The sequence below is a fragment of the Gracilinanus agilis genome, chromosome 1, assembly GCF_016433145.1.
Source record: "Gracilinanus agilis isolate LMUSP501 chromosome 1, AgileGrace, whole genome shotgun sequence".
NCBI lineage: Eukaryota > Metazoa > Chordata > Mammalia > Didelphimorphia > Didelphidae > Gracilinanus > Gracilinanus agilis.
In genome coordinates this window covers 628,840,127-628,847,677 of record NC_058130.1, presented here as the reverse complement: position 1 = coordinate 628,847,677, position 7,551 = coordinate 628,840,127, and the positions used below count along the sequence as shown (strand labels likewise).

General features: G+C 36.0%; 1 pseudogene; it reads left to right on the top strand.

The window, feature by feature from the left end:
• The first annotated feature begins 6,525 nt into the window (after window positions 1–6,525).
• LOC123231881 lies at window positions 6,526–7,014 on the top strand (annotated as a pseudogene).
• The last annotated feature ends 537 nt before the right edge of the window (window positions 7,015–7,551 follow it).

Here is a 7,551-nt window from a genome sequence, read left to right as displayed (position 1 = left end):
AAAAATTTCCACCTCAGAATTGAACAAGAAATTAGAAGTCTGAGGGCAATAGGAAAGGGACCAGCAAAGATATCAGTGCATTGTAACTTCCTAGTGTGACCATAAACTGGTCAGAGATATGTGTAGCCTGCAAGGCTCTGTAATCAGACAACAAGAGTGTAGGGCTTCTCTGAGAAAGTTCCAGTGTGGTCAGAAGGCACAAAGTCCCAGGAATACCATAGCTAAAATCTAAAGCTCCCACACAAAAGGAGAAAAATTATTGTTGCCCAGAAAGAAGTAGTTCAAATACCAAGAACTAAAATCAGGATTAACAGAGTAAGCACTATATAAATGTTAGTTATTATTATAATAAGACCAGACAGCTTCAATTTATAAATAAAAGTTCTTAGAAAACAATATTCCAAAAGGCAGCACTTATAACCAAGAGTAATGACCTATCAAGCTGTGTGAAATCCTACAAGGAGTGGGAAAAAATGGACTTTTTGTGGAAAAGAGGAATTCCAAGTTTTTTCTGATGAACTGAGAAGGAACTTTAAAATACAAATACAAGAATGCAGTAAACCTAAAAAGATGAAGTTATTTGAGCAATTAAAAGAATCTCTATGACAATATAGTACAAACATTCCAACGTGAGAGAAGAAATAGTGTCTCTTCAGAACCTTAATGTTTTCAAAGAGTGCAAAAGGTATTAAATAAGAAAAATAGAGGATCTAGGAGTTGAAGAAGACATAAAGGGATATTAGAAGAAATACAGCTGGATAGCTCAGTGGATTGAGAGTTAGGCCTAGAGATGAGAGGTCCCGGGTTCAAATCTGGCTTCAGACACTTCCCAGCTGTGTAACCCTGGGCAAGTCACTTAACCCCCATTGCCTACCCTTACCACTCTTCCACCTATGAGCCAATACACAGAAGTTAAGGGTTTAAAAAAAAGAAATACACTAGTATAGAAAACATGAAGAAAGAGACTAGAATGTAAACAGGTATTCTGGCTTGCATCTTAGATTATTGGAGAATACCTGAACAAATTTTTGCATGTGAACATAATAGAATATTATTGTGGCCATAAGAAATCAAGACAATTTGAGAGAATCTTGGATACTATAAACTTGACAGAGTGAAGTGAGCAGAAATAATGACAACTTATGCAAGAATAGCAACATTATAACAAAAAATAAGTCTGAAAGGCTTAAGAATTCTGATCATTAAAAGGACTTGCCATTTCTTCAAAAGACCCATGATGAGGTATGTTATCCAACTCCTGGCATAACACTCAGAAAGAGATTTATATATTTGGATATAGACAGTACATGGATTCCTTTTTTATTTTACTCCTTATTTATTGTAATTTTTGGCTTCTGTTTTAAATTAATTTCAATACAATTTTTTTTGTTTCTGTCTTTAATTTTTAATTTAATAGGTACGACTGAGAGCAAAGTTAGAAAGGATATTGGCCCACAAAGACAGCGCTTGTAACACTTAGAAATAAACAGAATAAAACAGAAATAAGTTGAAAAGAAAGCACAGAAAAGCAGTTTAGTTGTGAAAGTAATGTGTAGAATGTGTTATATACTTAAAAAAAAGATAGTGGTACAAAAAGAAGGTTTAGGATTCCACATAGAATCTTTTCTTTGTGTTTTTCTTTGGGTATGGAAATGCTTTTTGTATGTGTTCAGGTCTAGAATTTGTACACACATGTGCATATAATGTGATGCAAAGAGGTAACTTTATTGTCAGGAAGCTCTGGATTCAAATATTGGATGCAACCTAGGACGTTCATTTAATCTTTCAGTTCCTCCAGGGAAGTCACTAGGATTATAAATTACAAAATAGTTGCAGATCTGCATTGTTAAAGAAATTTCCCCACTGAGAGTTTCTATTCCAGTTAAATCATAGCTCTGAACAAAAACTGAAAATGAAAGTAAAACAAAAATACATACACATGTGTGTCTACCTTAATTCAATAAATATGAAATAAATACCTACTATATGCAAGGCATTGTGGTAGAACATAGAGAAATTGTTTTGATAAACTTTCTTAAAGAGATTGTTATGTAATAGAAAGGAGAGATACAAAAAAGCTATGGTATATAGGAGAAAAAAGTTTAGTAATTGTGATATAGTGTGAGATAGGGGTATTGATTAAGCAGTCGTGCCAGGTAATGTAATGTACAAAAGAGAGGTACAGGCATTGTCGTTAGAAACTTGAAGGAAAAATAATTTCCCTTGGAGATTCTTGGCTGGCTTTATGGAAGAAATGACATCTGAGTTGTACTTTGAAGGAAGGAGAGAATACAATGCTTTAAAACTCAAAGATGTTCCCTAAATTCATTTATTACAGACTTATGGTAGAAACATTTACTATATATTGAATCAGTTAGAGACGTGATGGCAGAGTAGAGAAAGATCCTCAGCTGAACTAGTCCAATATTCCTCTCCAAATAATTTTAAAAAAACATCTCAAATTAAATTCTGGAGTGGCAGACCCAACAAAAGGTGAGAGTGACACATTCTTCCAGCCCAAGAGAACCTAGGAGGTCATTAAGAGATATCTGCATCACAGGCATGAAGGGTGACCTGGAGCCCATCGAATGAAGCATCAGTGGTAGGACGAGGGAGTGGCAACAGAAGCAATAGCAGCTTCAGGAGTTTGTAAGCCAGAGGTAATAAGGGGTCATGGGTGATAGACCATGGAGACCAAAACCTCCCTTCCCCCAACAAAACTAACAGCATCCCCTCCCAGAAGCTACCCCAACAAAACCTGGCAGAACACCAGGACTTTTCTGTCAGGCCTGGACAAATGACCTCCCCCATGACTGACCAAAAGTCTGGGAACTTTCCCCCACTTCAGAGATGAGGTTCCACACATCCTCTCAGGGCCATCCAATGAACTGAGCCCAAGTAAGCTCATCTGAACCAATAGAGGCAATACAGGTTACCTCATCCCTGACAATCACCTGGTAAAGGGCCACACCAATCTCCACTCAGATGGAGCCATCTTTGCTGGTCCTGATTTCCCCTTTCCTCACTTGCTATTCTTTCTTAACCAGGGGACCCTGAAGCCACCTTTCCTGGTTTGGAGCCTCTCTCCCTCAGTTTTCCTTCCCTCCTTTTCCTCTTTGCCCCTCCTTTCCTATAATAAAGCTTCACTGTATCACCTCACTCTTGTCTTAGTAGTCTCCTGGTTGGACCTTCATCAGTCAGGACTGATGAATGGAAACGAGTCAACAAGAGATTATAGGGGATTCCTATGCTAGCACTGGACACAGTATCAGATACTATTTGGCAACCCTATTAACTATACCTACTTTTGAGTCATACTTCAAGGACAAGAAGAGAACTTTCCATTAAGAGGAAATGGGAGCCCTAAAGATTAGTATCACTTTTGGTTACAAGAGATCAGGGACTCTGTGGAACAGTATTATTTTTGGTTCTAAGGGATCAGAGAGATTAAGAAATTGTATCTATTGCAATCCCAAAGGTTCAGGGGCTCTTCCTGGGTTAGGACCAGAGTACAAGCCATGAGAGCAGTAATCATACCTCTTCTCATATCACACCACCTTGGAAACACTTAAAACTTCCAAACTCTCAGAACTGGCTCTAAAAACAACAGCAGAAAAAAACTTGAAGCTTGAGACAATGCCTCTCTCACCTCCATATCAGGAATAGAGCCCAAGATGAGTATTAAGAAAAAGGGTAGGGGCAGCTGGGTAGCTCAGTGGAGTGAGAGTCAGGCCTAGAGACAGGAGGTCCTAGGTTCAAACCCGGCCTCAGCCACTTCCCAGCTGTGTGACCCTGGGCAAGTCACTTGACCCCCATTGCCCACCCTTACCAATCTTCCACCTATGAGACAATACACCAAAGTACAAGGGTTTAAAAAAAAAAAGAAAAAGGGTAAAAACCTGAACAAAACAAAGCCAAAAAAAGACAATGACCATAAAAATCAACCATGGTGACAGGGAAGATCAAAATGCAAACCCAGAAGAAGATAATGAAGTCAAAATGGTTGTAAGCAAAACCTAAAAGGAAAAAAAATGTTAATTATACACAAGTCAAGCTAGAATTCCTGGAAGACAGATTTATGTCAGCAATGCAGGACTGGTTTAATATTAGGAAAACTATCAGTATAATTGACTATATTATAACCTAATTAAAAGAAGTCGCATGGTTATCTCAACAGATATAGAAAAAACCTTGAACCCAATACAATCCCCATTCCTATTAAAAACACTAGAAAGCAAAGCAATAATGGACCATTCTTTAAAATGATAAGTAACATCTACCTAAAACCATCAGCAAGTATGATCTGTAATGGGGATAAGTAAGAAGCCTTTCCAACAGATCAGGGGTAAAACAAAGATGCCTATCATCAACACTATACTACAAATGCTAACTTTAGCAATAAGAGAAGAAAAGGAAATTAAAGGAATTATAGTAGGCAGTGAGGAAACTAAACTATTACTCCTTGTGAAGAATGATGATATACTTAGAGAAGACTAGAGAATCAACTAAAAACTAGTTGAATAATTAATAACTAGCAAAGTTGAAGGATACAAAATAAACCCACATAAATCATCAGCATTTCTATATACTACCAACAAAGTTCAGCAGCAAGAGGTAAAAAAAGAAATTTCATTTAAAATAATCTGATAAGATAAAAATACCCTGAGAGGGGGCAGCTGGGTAGCTCAGTGGATTGAGAGTCAGGCCTAGAGACAGGAGGTCCTAGGTTCAAATCCGGCCTCAGACACTTCCCAGCTGTGTGGCCCTGGACAAGTCACTTGACCCCCATTGTTCACCCTTACCACTCTTCCACATTTACAACAAAACACTTTCCACAACAATAAAATCAGCTCTAAAGAATTAGAAAAATATTAAATGTTCATGAGTGCCCCAAACTAATATAATAAAATGACAATTCTACCCAAATTAATTCATGTATTCATTGCCATATCAGTCAAACTGCCAAATAATTATCTTATAAAAATAGAAAAATAATAACAAAATTCATCTGGAAGAACAAAAGGTTAAGAATATCAAGGGAATTAATTTTTTAAAAATGAAGGAAACAGGTTTAGTAGTACCAGATTTCAACCTGTACTACAAAATAGTAATTATCAAAACAGTCTGGTACTGGCTAAGATCAATGGAATAGATTTAAATATACAATTTTATACAAACATAAATGACATTAGTAACTTATTGTTTGATAAACTCAAAGACCCCAGCTTTTGGGATAAGAACTCACTATTTGCCAAAAACTAGGTAAAGACCAATATTTCACACACTATGCCAAAATAAGGTCAAAATGGGTATGTGATCTAGATATAAAGAGTGATACCATAAGTAAATTAGGGGAACATTGAATAGTTTACCAGGCAGATATTTGTAGAAGAGAAGAACTTATGACCAAACAAGAGACAGAGAACATTCATTATAGGATATAAAATGAATAATTTTTATTATATTAAATTAAAACATTTTTGTACAGACAAGATCAATATAACCAAATTAGAAGGGAAACAACAAGCTGGATAAAAAAGTTAAAATAAATTTCTATGATCAAAGTTTAATCTATCAAATTTATAAAGATCTTTATAAAGACATATAAGAATACAAACCATTCCCTAATTGGCAAATGGTCAAAAGATATAAAGCAATTTTCAGATGAAGAAATCAAAGCTATCAATAATCATATGAAAAATGTTCTAAATCACTCTTGATTACAGAAATGCAAATTAAAACAATGTTGAGGTGCCTCCTCATACCTATCAGATTGATCCATATGATAGTAAAGGAAAGTAATAAATGTTGGCAGGGATGTGGCAGAATTGGGCCACTAAGGAATTGTTGATGGGGTTGTGAACTAATTCAACCATTCTGGAGGGCAATTTGGAACTATGCCCAAAGGTCTATAAAAGGTCTAAAAAATATCCTCAGATCCTATAATACCTCTACTGGGTCTGTATACCAAATAGATTATGAAAAAGGGGAAATACTAAAAAAATTGTGGTATATGAATTGAGGTATTAAAAAATGATAAGCAGGATGATTTCAGAAAAAGCTGGAAAGATCTACATGAACAGATGCTGAGTGAAATAACCAGAACCAGGAGAACCTTATATGCCATAAAAGAAATATTATATGATGATCAACTATGAAAGACTTACTACTCTCAGCAATACAATTATATGGGACAAGAATGTTATCCATCTCCAGAGGAAGAACTTTAGGAGTCAGATACAGATCAAAGCACATAATCTTCAACATTTGTTTATTTATAGTTTTATTTGGGGGTTTTAGTTTTATATGAATATTTCCATCCAAAAATAACCAATATGGAATTATGTTTTGCATGATAATACAATGTAATCCACAGGATATTTAATGAAACTAATGCTTTTGGGTAGTGATCTCTGGTGCTCCACATTGCCTGAAGCCTCTTCTCCCTTGTCTCCTGCCTCTCTGCCCACCCTGTCTTTTGGGCTCCACCAGTTTGCCCGTAGGGGTCCCCAGGGGCCCGGAACCATGACTTCAATTAAGTTGTAGAGCTCTGATGGAGAGATAGTTGAAGTTGATGTTAAAATTACAAAACTGTATGTAACTAACAAGGCCATTTTGGAAGATCTGGGAATGGATGATGAAGGGGGTGATGATCCAGTTCCTCTACTAAATGTTAATGCAGTGACATTAAAAAAGATAATTCAGTGATGCACCCACCATAAGGATGATCCCCCTCCTCCTGAGGATGATGAGAACAAAGAGAAGCAAACAGATGATTTTCCTGTTTGGGACCAAGAATTCCTGAAAGTTGACCAATGAACCCATTTTGAACTTATTCTAGCTGCAAACTACTTAGACATTAAAGGTTTGCTTGATGTCACATGCAAGACAGTTGCAAATATGATCAAGGAGAAAACTCCAGAAGAGATTCTCAAAACATTTAATATGAATGACTTTACTGAAGAGGAAGAAGCCCAGGTACACAAAGAGAAACAGTAGTGTGAAGAAAAGTGAAGTTTTGTGCCTGTTGACGCTGTAACACTGTAAGGATAATTCCAAATAATTAGTTGCACTGCTCTGTTTATAATTATTAATATTAGACAAATGCACTAGCAAAATCTATTGAATTATCAGGAGATTGATTGTTCCCATTGCATGTCTAGTGTTTTTTTAGTCCAGCGTCTAATCTTATGGCTGTTTAAAGAGTATAATCAAAAGTCTTTTTACTTTGGTATGAATAAAACAGAAACCATGTGAGTTATGTATGGAAAGTGGCACTTTTGGTTTTCCTTTTCTTATTTTGTAAAGCAGTTTGTCCAGTTATTATCCAGTTTTAAGTTTAGTTTCTTGCTCTCTGATTCGTCTTTTAAGGAACATTGACATTGTAAATAAAACCACTTGCAAAAGTTTTCCAAAAAAAGAAATCGATGGAGCTGAATAGAAAAACTGACATTTATACACAAGAATTAGATGGGGAAATACTAAAACTATACCAGTGCATGGCCTCAATTTTCCTGTCTCAGAGCTAGATAAATCTAACCATGAAATAAA